Genomic DNA, 13780 nt, shown 5'->3' with positions numbered 1-13780 from the left:
TCATCCCTTGTACTCTCTAACATTTACAATTTTACTTGTCAATTATACCTCAATAAAACTGGAAAAAAAAAGAATTGGGGGCATTATAGTTCTAAAGGAAAACTTCACATTGGTCCTAGAACCAAAGTCAAAAGACAGAGCTGGTGTTTCAGAGAACTGGAAAAACCTATATAAATGATGCTTTATTTCATTAGTCATCTAGGATGCTCTGCTTCATTTGTCATATAAGAAATGCAAATTGTTTAAATGGCTTTATTGAAGTAGAGTCGACATGAATATATTTAATGTGAACAATTTGGTAAGTTTGATGTATTAGTAAACAAGAAATCATCACCACAATCAAGATAATGAAGATATCTATCATGTCCAAAAGTTTCCTTATGCCCCTTTTTAATTCCTCTATTCATCCCGCCACTTTTCACCTCTATGTCCACCCCCCTCAAACTCCCCACGCCAGTCCTCAGTTAACCATAGTTCTATTTTATGTCATTATAGATTAGTTTGCATTTTCAAGAATGTTACACAAGTGGAATCATTAGTATACTATCTTTATTTGGGGGATGAGGGTGTGTCTGGCTCCTATTACTCAGCTTAACTATTTCGAAATTGATTCATATTGCTGCATGTACCAAAGTTTTTATAGCTCTTTATGTCTAGGTGGTATTTCATCATAAGTATAAAGCGCATTTTGTTTTTCGATTCACCAATTGAAAAAAAGTTATGTTGTTTATAATTCTGAACTATTACAAATAAATTCTTGGTGAAATTTTGCATGGCAATCTTTGTATGGACACATTCTTTTATTTCTCTTAAGTAAACACCTAGTAATATAATGCCACAGTCATGTGGTAATCATAGGTTTATCTTTTATGACACTCCAAACTGTTACCTTCTCCCTTATCCCAAAGTGATCGTACTATTTTAGGTTTATGAGCGTTCTGGTTGCTCAATATGCCTACACACTTGATATTTTGTTGTTGTTAATTAGAATTTAAACCATTTAATAGGTGTTGATGAAATAAAAATTTGTATTCTAAGGCAAATCAAGGAAAATTTAAACATAAAAATTTTTCTCTGCCCTTTGGCCTCCTCTCTCACCTCTACTGTGCATTGTGTGTCTGCATTATGCATTGACCAAACCTCTCTATCAGCAGAAATACCTATTCAGCCATAAAGAGCAACATTCTCCCACATTGACAAGGTAACTCCTTAGGAGATAATCTTGCTTAATCTTGTAAGGGGTCACGATGACCCATGACCTACTACTCACTTTGTGTGTGTAGTCCTGGATTGTGTAAACTGTCAATAATACCTCGTTTAATGTATAGCTCTCTCTCTCAAAACTTTATATAACTGTGCTTTAGGCTCTAACAAGCAGAACAGTTCTCAGAAATTTCTGAGAGGCTGTTCCTGGGTTATAATCCTCAATTTAGTTCAAATAAAATTTTCCACTTCTTTCTTTGAACAACTGACTAATTTTTTCATTGACAGTATAAAATGGAGCCTCAGTGTACTATAACTGACATTTCCGAATGACTGATTTTGAAATATTCCTGTGCTCATCTGCCATCTGTATATCTTCTTTGGTAAAGTATCTGACTAAACCTTCCACTCATTTAAAAAGTAAGTTTTTTATTTTCTTGCAGTTGAATTTTGAGAAGTCTTCATATATTCTGAATATACGTATTTTATCAGATTTATTACTTGCAAATATTCTCTCCCATTCTGTAGTTTGCTTTTCATTTTCTCAACAGTATCTTTGAGGAGCAAAATTCTTAATATTTATGAAGAACAATTTATTCATTTTCACTTTAGTGATTATGGGTTTTGTGTCATATGAAAGAATTTTTTTGCCTAACAAAAAGCCACAAAAATTCCCATTATGTTTTCTTCTAGAAGTTTTGTAGTCACGGGTTGTGCACTATTTGTTGAAAAGACTATTCTTTGTCCATTGAAGAGTATTTGTACTTCTGACAAATATAAACTGACCACATATGTATAGATCAGTTCTGAACTTTATATTCTGAATTATGGGGGTCTAGTTTTGAACTCTATATTGATTTGGTTTTCTATCTTTATGCCAGTACCACATGCTAATTATTACAGTAAATTTACATTGTTATAACACACATCTTCCAACTTTGCTATTTTATGAAAGCTGTTTTGGTTTCTGTATTAATCAGAGTTCTTCAGAGAAACAGAATGAACAGGATGTGTGTATGTGTGTGTGTGTGTGTGTATATATGTATGTATGTATATATATATATATATATATACTGACAAGTCCCAATATCTGCATGTTGATTCAGCAAGCCAGAGACTCCAAGGCTGGCAGGCTTGATATCCAGAAAGAATCAATGTTTCAGTTTGAGTCCTAAGGTAGGAACAAAAGTAATATCCTAGTTCTAAGGTAGTCAGGAAGAATTCTCTCTTACCTGGAGGAAGGTCAGTCATTTTGTTCTGTTCAGGTCTTCAACTGATTAGATGAGGCCTACCCATATTAGGGAGAGTAACCTGTTATGTCCAGTCTAACAGTTTAAATTTTAGTCTCGTTCAAAACACCTTCACAGAAACACCCTGAATAATGTTTGACAAAATTGCTAGCACCCTGTGGTCTATTCAAAGTGACACATAAACTTAACCATGACAGTTACTCTAGGTCCTTTGCATTTCAATATGCATTTCAGTTGGTTGACTTCTACGAAAACCCTGCTGGAATTTTGATTGGGATTGTATTGACTACAGATCAGTTTAGGAAGAATTGAAATAATAAATATATTTGGGTTTCTTGATCCCTAAACATTGTATATCTCACTATTTACTTAGGTTTCCTATAATGTATTTAAGCAATGTTTGTAGTTTTCAGCAAATAGTCCTCAGAATTTTTTGCCTGAAGTGTTTCTAACTAGTTTGTATTTTTGGTGCTATAAGTGTCATCACTCATTCCTTATATTTTTAATTTATGTCTTCTCTCTTTTTCACATAAGTCTTGACAAAGGTTAACTGTTTTTATTAATTTTTTGAAAGAAATGACTTTAGTTTTCATTGAGTGTTTTTGTTGTTTTCTGTATCATTGATTTCTACTCTGATCTTTTTTATTTCCTTTTATTTGCTTACTTTATGGTTCATCTACTCTTATTTCTCTAGTTTCTCAGGGTAATATCTATACACATTGATTTGAAACCTTTATTTCATTCTAATTTAGTTTACTGCTATAAATTCCCCTTTAAGTTTAGCTGCATCCAACAAATTAAGTGTGCTGTGTTCTCATTTTCACAAATTTCAAAATGTTTTTAAATTCTCTTTTGATTTCTCTTTTGACCTATGTGATATTTAGAGGTATGCTATTTAATTTCCAAATATTTTGGGATTTTCCAGATATCTCTCAATTATTAATTTTTAATTTAGTTCCTTCATGGTCACAGAACTTACTTGGTAGACTTGAATCCTTTTGAATTTATTGAGCTTTGTTTTATGGCAAAGAAAATAGTGAACGTTCTTGGCAAATGTTCTACGTGAACTGGAGAAGAATGTGTATTTTGCTATTATTGGATGAAGTGTTCTATAAATGTCAATTTGATTAACTTGTTTGTGTTGTTCAATGTTTTCAATCCTTACTGGTTTATATATTTGTTCTCTCTATTCTTGAGAGAGGGGTTTTGAAATATGCAAGTACTATTATGGATTTGTCTTTCTCCTTTTAATTTTATCAGTTTGTGCTTAAGTATTTTGAATCTTTGTTATTAGGTGCAGAAACATCTAGGACTGTGGGGAGGGGGTTGTTTTTTTTGTTGTTGTTGTTGTTGTTTTTGCGTGTGTTACGCGGGCTGCGGAGCGCAGACTCCGGAAGTGCAGGCTCAGCGGCCATGGCTCACGGGCCCAGCTGCTGCGCGGCATGTGGGATCTTCCCAGACCAGGGCACGAAGCCGTGTCCCCTGCATCGGCAGGGAGACTCTTAAACACTGCGCCACCAGGGAAGCCCGGGGTTGTTTGTTTGTTGATGAATTGATCCTCTTGTCATTACTCTCTTTATACTTTGCTCTGAAATCTATGTTGATACTAGTAGACCACCACTATCTTTTTTGAAAGATGGTATAGTTTTCCATTATTTTACTTTTTCTAGTTGTATATTTAATGTGGTTTTCTTGCAGGCAGCATGTAGTTGGGCTTCACTTTTTATTTTGTACATTATTATAAATTCTGTCTCTTAACCTGAGTATTTAGCTCATTTACTTTTTATCGATTATTGATATTGCTGGGTTTAAATCTACCATTTTGCTATTTGTTTTCTGTGCACCATCTGTTCTCGCTCCATTTTTCCTCTTTTTCTACCTTGTTTTAAACAAATTTAGTACTCTTACAATCCCATTTATCTCCTTTGTTGACTTGTTAGTTTTGTTTTTTATGGTTGTTTTAGGATTTATATATATCTTTAAATTAGCACATTTTACCTTTAAGTGATATTATACTCCCTTATGAGGTCCCTTAAGAACCTCATAACTGCATACTTCCATTTCTCTCTTCCAAGGCTTGCTGACATTGTTGTTGAAAAAAGTAAAAAAAAAAAAAAAAAAAAAGAAAGAAGAAGCCCCTGCTGTCCAGAACCTAGTCTAATGCTCATAGCTAAGCCTTGATGTTATTACAAAATGATTTAATGCTTACAGTTTAGTCATTTTATTTTACTATTGAACATAACAATGTGACAGAATATCTGTATCAGATGAGATTACTCTGTGATAATGATGTGTCACTAGAAAATTCATAAAATACTAAATGTTCCTCATTCTAAGTATCTTTACCATTTACAGTTTTATCCTCATTTTGGTCTGCCTTCTTATAGAAAACATTTATGGAAATGCCCAATCATGCAGTTGTCCCACTTTCTGACAGCACCCAATCTAGAATGAGCCCCTGCTTCTTTAGTACCTTCCCCAAATTTCCCAACGAAAGCCTAAACACTATAATAGGATTTTTCTAACAACCTCTTACTAATGCACTCTACAGTTCTCAATGCTATGTGTTCTACCCCATTGCAATAAGTAATAAACTCAAGGTATTTTATTGCAGGTGCTTTCCTGGTGGTCATTAGTTAAAGGCCATTGACATTTTAATATATTTTCTTCTATATATGTTATAAAACAAGATTATCATGTAAAGATGTGGAATAAATAAAAACAATACTCAAATGCTCACTTGTGAATGAAAAAAAGTCTAATCATTTGGACCACCATTTTGATATTATCTTGTAAAACTGAGAAGATAAACAATTTATGACCTATAATCCTTGATATATATTCAACAGACTTATGCACCAGGCAACATCTCCAATATGCCCAAGCAATTCTGTTTATAATAGGAAAAAACTGGAAACAATTTGTTTCCATCAATAGGGAAATGGATAAATAAATTACAACATGTTCATATAGTGAACATTAATGAAATACAGTTGCATGTATCAAAATGGATACAGTTCCTACTCAGTCAGAGAAGAAAATAATCAATATGATAATGCTAAATATAAAGAGCAACCCATACAAAACTAAACAGTACGTGGTTGGGCATGTGTAGGTTTGCACAAAAACTATAACCACAAAATTATAAACACAACATTCTGGTGATTAGTTTCCTCTGGGTGAGAAGAGAGAGAGCTGGAATCAGTGATTTGTATTAACAGGATTCAAAAATATACTTATTTTGCCATTTCCTGATACCTAACTTAGATTGTGAATTAATGGGTGCTTACTATATCTTTATTATGCATGAATTGTGTGTGTATGATTATTTGTCATAGTAAAAGGAAAGATATCCACTTGTATATGTTAATAAAAATTATCTAAAAAATGACTATGTAATCTTTAAAGACTATACTAGAGCATTTTCTAACAAGGCTGCCTGAGTGAGTGAGGCTGCCTCACTCTTTGGAGGAATGCAACTTTGAACAATTGCTTGGGGCTTGTATAGTTTATAATTGTATACAACTAATAAAGCAGGATGGTTTTTGTCCAATAAAAGACAATAGCCCTTCAAAAGTTTATCAAAAATCAGTTGTTTGTAACTTATTGATCTCTCTACCTTTTTCCTTTTCTTCACTGACTGTATAAAATGTCAGTTCTCAAATCCTTTTTGAACTAGCCTTGCATCCTGCTGGTTCCCTCATGAAGTAAATGAAATTTTGATATATACATTTTATTTGTTTGAGCATTATGTTTTTAACATTTTGAGAATTATAACTGACTCTTATGGAAGTCCCACTGAGATGTTACACTCGCTGGATTAGGAAACAGCTCATGGATCAAGGAAATTAAAAGTGTAACTTTGAAACCTCTGACCTTCCTGATCAGTAAGTTCTTGCTGAGTTGTGGCAGAATGGCCTTATTTTCAGAGCTCCCATATGTTAATATCTAATGACCTAATGTGTCTTTATCTTCCAGAAGTTAGAAAATAAACCTATAAGTAATGACTGACAGCTGATTAAAAGATGGTCAATTCCTCATTAATCTATTATCTTTCAAATAGGAGTTTGAAATATTTAGTCTGACTTGGTCTTGGAGTTCATGGTGGCATTTTTTTCCCTCTAGAGTCAGAGCCTTGTATATCTGGCTCTGCTTGGACACCTATCTTTTTAGTTTTGCAACTGGCATACTGTCTGGGATGCCACTGCTTCAATGTGAAAATCTGTGAAATCTTCAAATGGTGAAATAAAATAATGAACTTTCAGATGTCTGTTAGTGTCTCTTTTGTTTAAGGAATTTCATGGCTTGGGTGGGGCAGGTGGGGGGTTGTTAGAATCACAAAGTAAGTGGGAAGGAAAGTAGTGGCCCACAGGAGCCTGTAGGTCTTATAATTGAAGAAAGAGTAAAATATACATATATTTTTATTAGAGTAAGAAATTACGATTTTTTAAAGATTTGCCTATTGGAAAGCTTTTTTTGGATTTTCTGTGGGCTTTCTTTGGTCCATTTAACCCTAGAGGAATTGTTTTCATGTCCTTTTGTGCCTGTATTTTATTTCATCTATGAAAAAAAGTTGTAAAAGGGAAGTTGCAAAGCTCTTTGTGATCTTAGGCATTTTATCTATAAAAGAAAAGAGCCTTTATTTCTTATTGGGTTAATATTATATTAACATGAAATCTTTTCCTAAGATATAACGTATTAAATTATAAAGTTTCTTAACATTAAAGAAGTTCCTATTCTGATTGGCTAATAAAGAATAAATGAATCTGATAGAAATGCTCATGAGATTCAATTTGGGTGTACAAAAAGAAGAAAGAAGCTAAACTTCTAATACTTTAAATATACTAGACTTTTCAGAAGAATGCCTTCTTACCAAAGCTGCTAAAACAATAACTAATTTTGAAAATTTTGTATAGAATATAATAAAAGTGCGTATCTAAAATTTTTAAGGATTTGGTTTGTTTTTCCCTGGAAATCTAGTTAATAAAAAAGTCCTTGAACTTCCCACATCAGCAAGATTGCAGGATAGGAACTCTCAGTCCTCAGTTGCCCACAAAAATCACAATTTAACAATAGAGAAGCAGAGTGGAGATTCTTCTGTTGGCTTTGAAGATGTAAGATGACATGTTGTATGAGAGCCTTGTGGCTAAGACCTGAGGGCAGTTTCCAGGAACTAAGAGTGACCCCTAGTATCAGCAGAAAGAGAATGGAACCTTAGTCCTACAGTCACAAGGAACTTATGCTAACAGCTGGCATGGATTTTGAAAAAGCCCCAACTTCAGTTAAGATTAAAGTGCTGTCTGGATTTCAGCCTGGTGAGACTGAGCACAGAACTCAATTAAGCCATGCCAAAGCTCCTGAGTCATGAAAACTGAGATAATAAATTAGTGTTAATTTAAGCTGGAAAGATGGTAGTGATTCCTTATGCAGCAATAGAAAACTAATATAGTATCAATGCTATATCTTTTCTCACTTTAAGACATGCAAATGGGCATGCGTGATTGGAGGGGAACATATACCCTTCTCCCTATTTTCTGTATGTCCATAAGAAAATCATTGTTTCAGTTCCAATTAAAATTAATATAGATTAATATAGATAATCAAGACTCAGAACCAATAATATTAAAGGAATGCAAATGTGCATTGAAGATAGTGTATGTGTGTTTTAATCTTAATTATTAAGAAAAAGAGAGAGAAACAAAGACACTATTTTCTTAAAGTAAAAATGTGTGGTTGTACCAGCAGGTGAAAGAAGATATTAAAACATCAATTTGCAGGAATATAGAAAGTGGTAGAAGGTTTAAGGGAAAGTGAACTTGATATCTTTTGGTTTAAATACCTGCAAGTAATGAGTCTGAAAAGAAACAATGAAATGTGCTAAAATTTTGACAAAGTTGACTCTGTTTGGATTGGATTATTTAAAGAAAATCAAATCTTATGAGCTCTTTACTGCCATTTTTTATATTACTCAAGACTAGAATTTTGTTTTCTTTTTGTTCAAGTGACGAATTGGTTTGGAATTACACAGTTTGCTCTTAAGGAAAGGTAATGTAGTCTGCCCAGCCATGAAAACTTTCTTGCCATACTAGAATAACTTTATGTGCTTTTGTGCTGAATTTGTCTTGCCCATAATTATTTTTAAAAATAACAAATGACAGAATTTCTTCACTCCTTAAACAGTTTAAAAAATCCTTATAATTGTATTACTTCTGCTATATTTTAAAAGAAGCTATTAACATTCGGAGTAATAGGTTGCCTGATCTGACAGAATGAGAATTAATTATGTAGGACTGAATAAACGATTGAGAAAAATATGTTTATTTTTTATTATTATGTATTATGGCTAGATTTTTGAACATTTTCTTATCTGACAGGCCTATAAAGAAGACTTTTCTCTTTCTTCTTGATCTATACTTAACTCTCATTTTAGTAGATTAGGGTTTTGCAAACCATAACAAAACATTTGAAAAATTGTATCCTGTTCTTGACAAACCCTTAGGATTGAGAAAGAAATACTTTTAACTAGTCTCTACTTTGAATGGCTACATAGTTATTTACATGTGTTCAATAAGAAACTGTCCTCCTTTTTACTAGGATATAATTAGACATACTGATTGTACAAACAAGGCCATTCCTAGAGTTTCATGCTTGAGAATAGATTTCATTTATTATGGAATGACAAGCCTGCCATTAAAGTTTGCACTTCATATGTGAAAGCAATACTTACAAAACCCTTCTAGGAAACTGGTCTGTTACCTATTCTTTGACTTGCTGGGTCTTTGCTGGTAGTTTAGGAAAGTTAGTAGATTTGATGGGTGGGACTTCAAGGTAAAAGGAATGCACCCAAATTTATAGGTATGAATGAATTTCTTGGTTTTCCTGTATATGCTTAACAGTGTCAGCAAAAATGTGTTTGCCCCTGCTGAGAATGATTTGGTAGCTGGTACCTCAAATAAGGAGTAACTGTTTAATTCAAAGAAATAGCCTGAAGATATTTAATAGTTCAATGCTTAACAGGACTGAAAGGTAAATTTGCACACCTATCGATCCTTTTGCAAAGAGCTATGTCAGAAGATTTTGCCATAGCTGCAAAATAGTTCTACTCTGTGAGCCATTAAGGTAATGTGGAATGAAACAGTGGAAAGTGCATTACAGGAAAATTGAAATATTTAGTAGTATCTACCATCTCTTAAGTGCCTTCTTTATTCTAGGCTCAGTGCTAGGCACTTTAGATGTTATGTTATATAATCCTTAACACAATTTTTAAAATAGAATCTCATTCTATGTTTACAAATGTCAAACTGAGATTGGTAACTTTCAATAACTTACCAGAGACCACACAGCTAGCTGAGTTGCAAAGTCATGAATCAAAACCAGGTCTGTGTTGCCAAAGCAAGTGTCCTTCCCCCTGAATACTTAGTGTAACTGAGTTCTCCATTTCCAGTGAAAACATTTTAGGCTTATGAATGGCAAATTAACCATTTCAGTTTCTTTCCCTCCCCTGTGTTGATTTATGTACATTTTAAAAAATGTAGATCTTATGTAGACAGGTAGACCTTAAAGTGGAAGTAGACACCAAAATTAAAGAAGAAACATGTTCTCTTCTGGAACTGTGGTCCAGTGAAAAATTGAGGAATCTGTAGATTACTTTGCATAGTATGGGCATTTTAATAATATTAATTCTTCTAATCCATAAGGACAGAATATCTTTCAATTTATGTGTGTCTTCCATTTTTCAATATACAGGTCTTTCACTGCCTGAAATTTATTTCTAGGCATTTTATTCTTTGTGATGCAATTATAAATAGGATTATTTTCTTAATTCTCTTTCTGATAGTTTGTTATTAGTGTATAGAAATGCAACAGATTTTTGTGTATTTATTTTGTATCCTGCAACTTTATTGAATTTATTAGCTCTAACAGTTTTTGATGGAGTGTTTAGAGTTTTCTCTATATAATATCATGCCATCTGAAAGTAGTGACAGTTTTACTTCTTTCTTTCCAATCTGGATGCCTTTTATTTATTTTTCTTGTCTAATTGGCCTGGCTAGGACTCCTAATACTATGTTGAATAGAAGTAGAAAGAGTAAATATCTTTTACTTTTTTCTGATCTTAAAGGAAAAGCTTTCAGCTTTTCACTATCTAGTATGATGTTGGCTGTGGGCTTGTTATATATGGCCAACCACAAGTATCTTATATCAAACATCTTTTCTGACCACAATGATATGAAACTAGAAATTAATTATACAACAAAAACTGGAAAATTCACAAATATGTGGAGATTAAACAACATGCTACTGGACAACAAATGGGTCAAAGAAGAAAACAAAAGATAAGTAAAAAATGAAGAGATAAACAAAAATGGAAATATAACATACCAAAATTTATGGAAACAGCTTTAAGAGGAAAATTCATAGCAATATATGCCTTCCTCAAGAAACAAGAAAAGTTTCAAATAAACAACCTAACTTTATACCTCAAGGAACTAGGAAAAGAAGAACAAAGCCCACAGTTAGTAGAAGAAAGGAAATAAAGATTAGAGCATAAATAAATGGAGACTAAAAAGACAATACAAAAAAACCAATGAAACTAAGAGCTTGTTCTTTGAAAAGATAAAGTTGATAAACCATTAGTCAGACTGTCAAGAAAAAAAGAGATTGCCCAAATAAATAAAATTAGAAATGAAGGAGGAGAGGTTACAACTGATATCACAGAAATATAAACAACTATAAGAGAATTCAATGAAGAGTTATATGTCAACAAATTGGACAACCTAGAAAAAAGTGAATAAATTCCTAGAAACATACAACCTATCAAGAATTAATCACGATGATATAAAAAATCTGAACAGACACATTACTTGTAAAGACATTGAATCAGTAGTCAAAAATCTCTCACAAAGAAAAGTCCAGGACCAGATGGCTTCACTGGAGAATGCTACCCAACATTTTAAGAAAAATTAATACCCATCTTTCTCAAGCTCTTCCAAAAGATCAAGGAGGATGGAACACTTGTATCGTTTTCTAAGGCCAGCATTACCCCAATACCAAAACCAGACAAGGATGGCACAAGAAAAGATAATTACAAGCCAATATCATTGATGAACATAGATGCAAAAATCTTCAACAAACTATTAGCAAACTGAATTCAACAATGCATTGAAAGTGATCATACACATGATCAAGTGGGATTTATTTCTTGGATCCAAGGATGGTTCAACATCCACAAATCAGTCAATGTGATACACTACATTAATAAAAAGGATAAAAGTCATGTGATCATCTCAATAGATGCAGAAAAAGCATTTGATAAATCTATAATATATTGAACTTCATTAGGCACTTTATTTCAGCTGTTTCAACATTTTTAAAATTATCACTTTTGAGTGTGCTTATGTGGGTTTTTAGTATGATGAGATTATGATATTCACCTTAGAATCTTTATGATTTTGTTTTGGTCTTATTTTATTTTTTGCATATTGCCTCACTAACATGTCTAGGGGCATTATAATATTTTATAAGAAGCTAATATTTTACAGTGGCACTGTAAAGATAAATCAATTTCCATTCTCTTTAAAATAAAGTCAGATCTGTTATCTTTCTCATCCCCCTCCTCACTACTTTTAGGTCACCATCATGACTTTTTCTTTTCCTGAAATCCCCACCACTGATGCTTTCTTTTTGCTATAAGCCTTGCAAATGCTGATACTCCTATCTTTTTTACTTAACTTTTTTTCAAGTCTCAGCATATTAGGTATGTGTTCTTACACTGTAACTCACATAGCACAGGTCTTCCCTTGCTTATAATTATTATTACACTTTCTGTTTTTGCTCTTTTTATCATTTGTATTTTTTGTTAGATTAGAGCTTGGTGAGAGCAACACCTATGTCTACCTCAGGCCCATTCAGCAGGATTTTGCAGTTCATATACTGAACAAAGTTGCCCATTCAAGGGTGAATGTTTTGTTAGGGTTTATGTTCCACTCTTTACTAAGCCATTTGCTCTTTCTGTCAGTTTCCCACCAGATGGGGTACAGTTTTGCAGTTAATTATCAGGTCCTTTTAAAAATTCTTCCAGAGGTCTTGTATGTACAAATGGGCCCCTGGGCTAGCTGTTCATAACTGTATCTCTAGGATAGATTCAGTGCCTCGCAAAGATAAGTACTTAAAATATGTTTAACTAGTTGAATGGCTTAATTGTTGTTAGCTCCTGATAACTGGTGTTTCTTCCATTCAGTAACAGTGCTTTAGTTTTATGTCATCTTAGGAAGTAATTGATGTAGCTATTAGAACAATGAATTTGGAGCTCCTGAGTTTATTATTCCAGTTTCACAATTTACCAACTGTGTGACCTTGGGAAAGTTACTTAACCTCTCTGATTTTTAGTTCCCTCATCTGCTAAGTGAAAATATTAATAGTAGTTACTGCATAGAATTACCATGGAATTAAATGAATGAAAATATATAGAGTTTGAGACGGTGCTTGACACATAAAAATGCTATTTAAGTTCTTGTTACTGTCCTTACTGTCAGAAACAACCCTGTAAAATTCATTGTTTGATTACTTTAAATGTATTTATTACATCTTTCATTAGATTACTCAGATTTCTTAAAAGTAAAATTTCCCTCTGGTTTCTGTTATAGGAATAGTGTTGATTCTGCTGAGAAATGGGTTATTTAAAATTGATCATGTTCCCATGTTTGTATTACTGCTCGAGTATTCAAAGCTGAATGTGCAGTCACTTGCAGCAAATTAATAAGATTTTACAATATGTAATGCATATACTAATTTACATAGGTCTTGCTTATATATTACCTTTAGATTGTATTTCTATTATCTCAAGTTGATTTAGGAAATTAATGTTTCATATCAAATAATCACTTGGCAAAATATAAGAAGAGACAGTGAACCTAATTTTCTACATAATTTTCATTGTCTCTTAATTGTCCAGTATAGTTTTCACTTCTATCCAACTAATAAAACCTGTCAAATGGGAAAATATGAGGATATTTTGTATAATATGCTTTCTGCATGTAAAATAGTTTTATTTGTATTATGTATTCTTAGAGGACACATTATCAAATGGTAAATCAGAATATAGTTATTGTAATTCGATTTACGTGCTGCCCTAAAGTGTTTACTGCTATATTATGTCTTTATAATACACATATAAGGAACTGTATATTTTGTGGAAGATGACTTCTATAGACTTACTAACCTGAAGTGGCTATATTAAGGAAATTAAAAATCTCCCAAGAAAGGAAAATACAAAGCAAACAGACAAACAAAATCCCCTGGTTATTTTAAAATCAGAGTGAAAACTTTAA

Source organism: Delphinapterus leucas, chromosome 2 (genome assembly GCF_059928025.1).
Source record: "Delphinapterus leucas isolate spDelLeu-1000000601 "Yukka" chromosome 2, BTC_Dleu_Yukka2, whole genome shotgun sequence".
Classification (NCBI taxonomy): Eukaryota; Metazoa; Chordata; class Mammalia; order Artiodactyla; family Monodontidae; genus Delphinapterus; species Delphinapterus leucas.
This window is presented reverse-complemented; position numbering follows the sequence as displayed.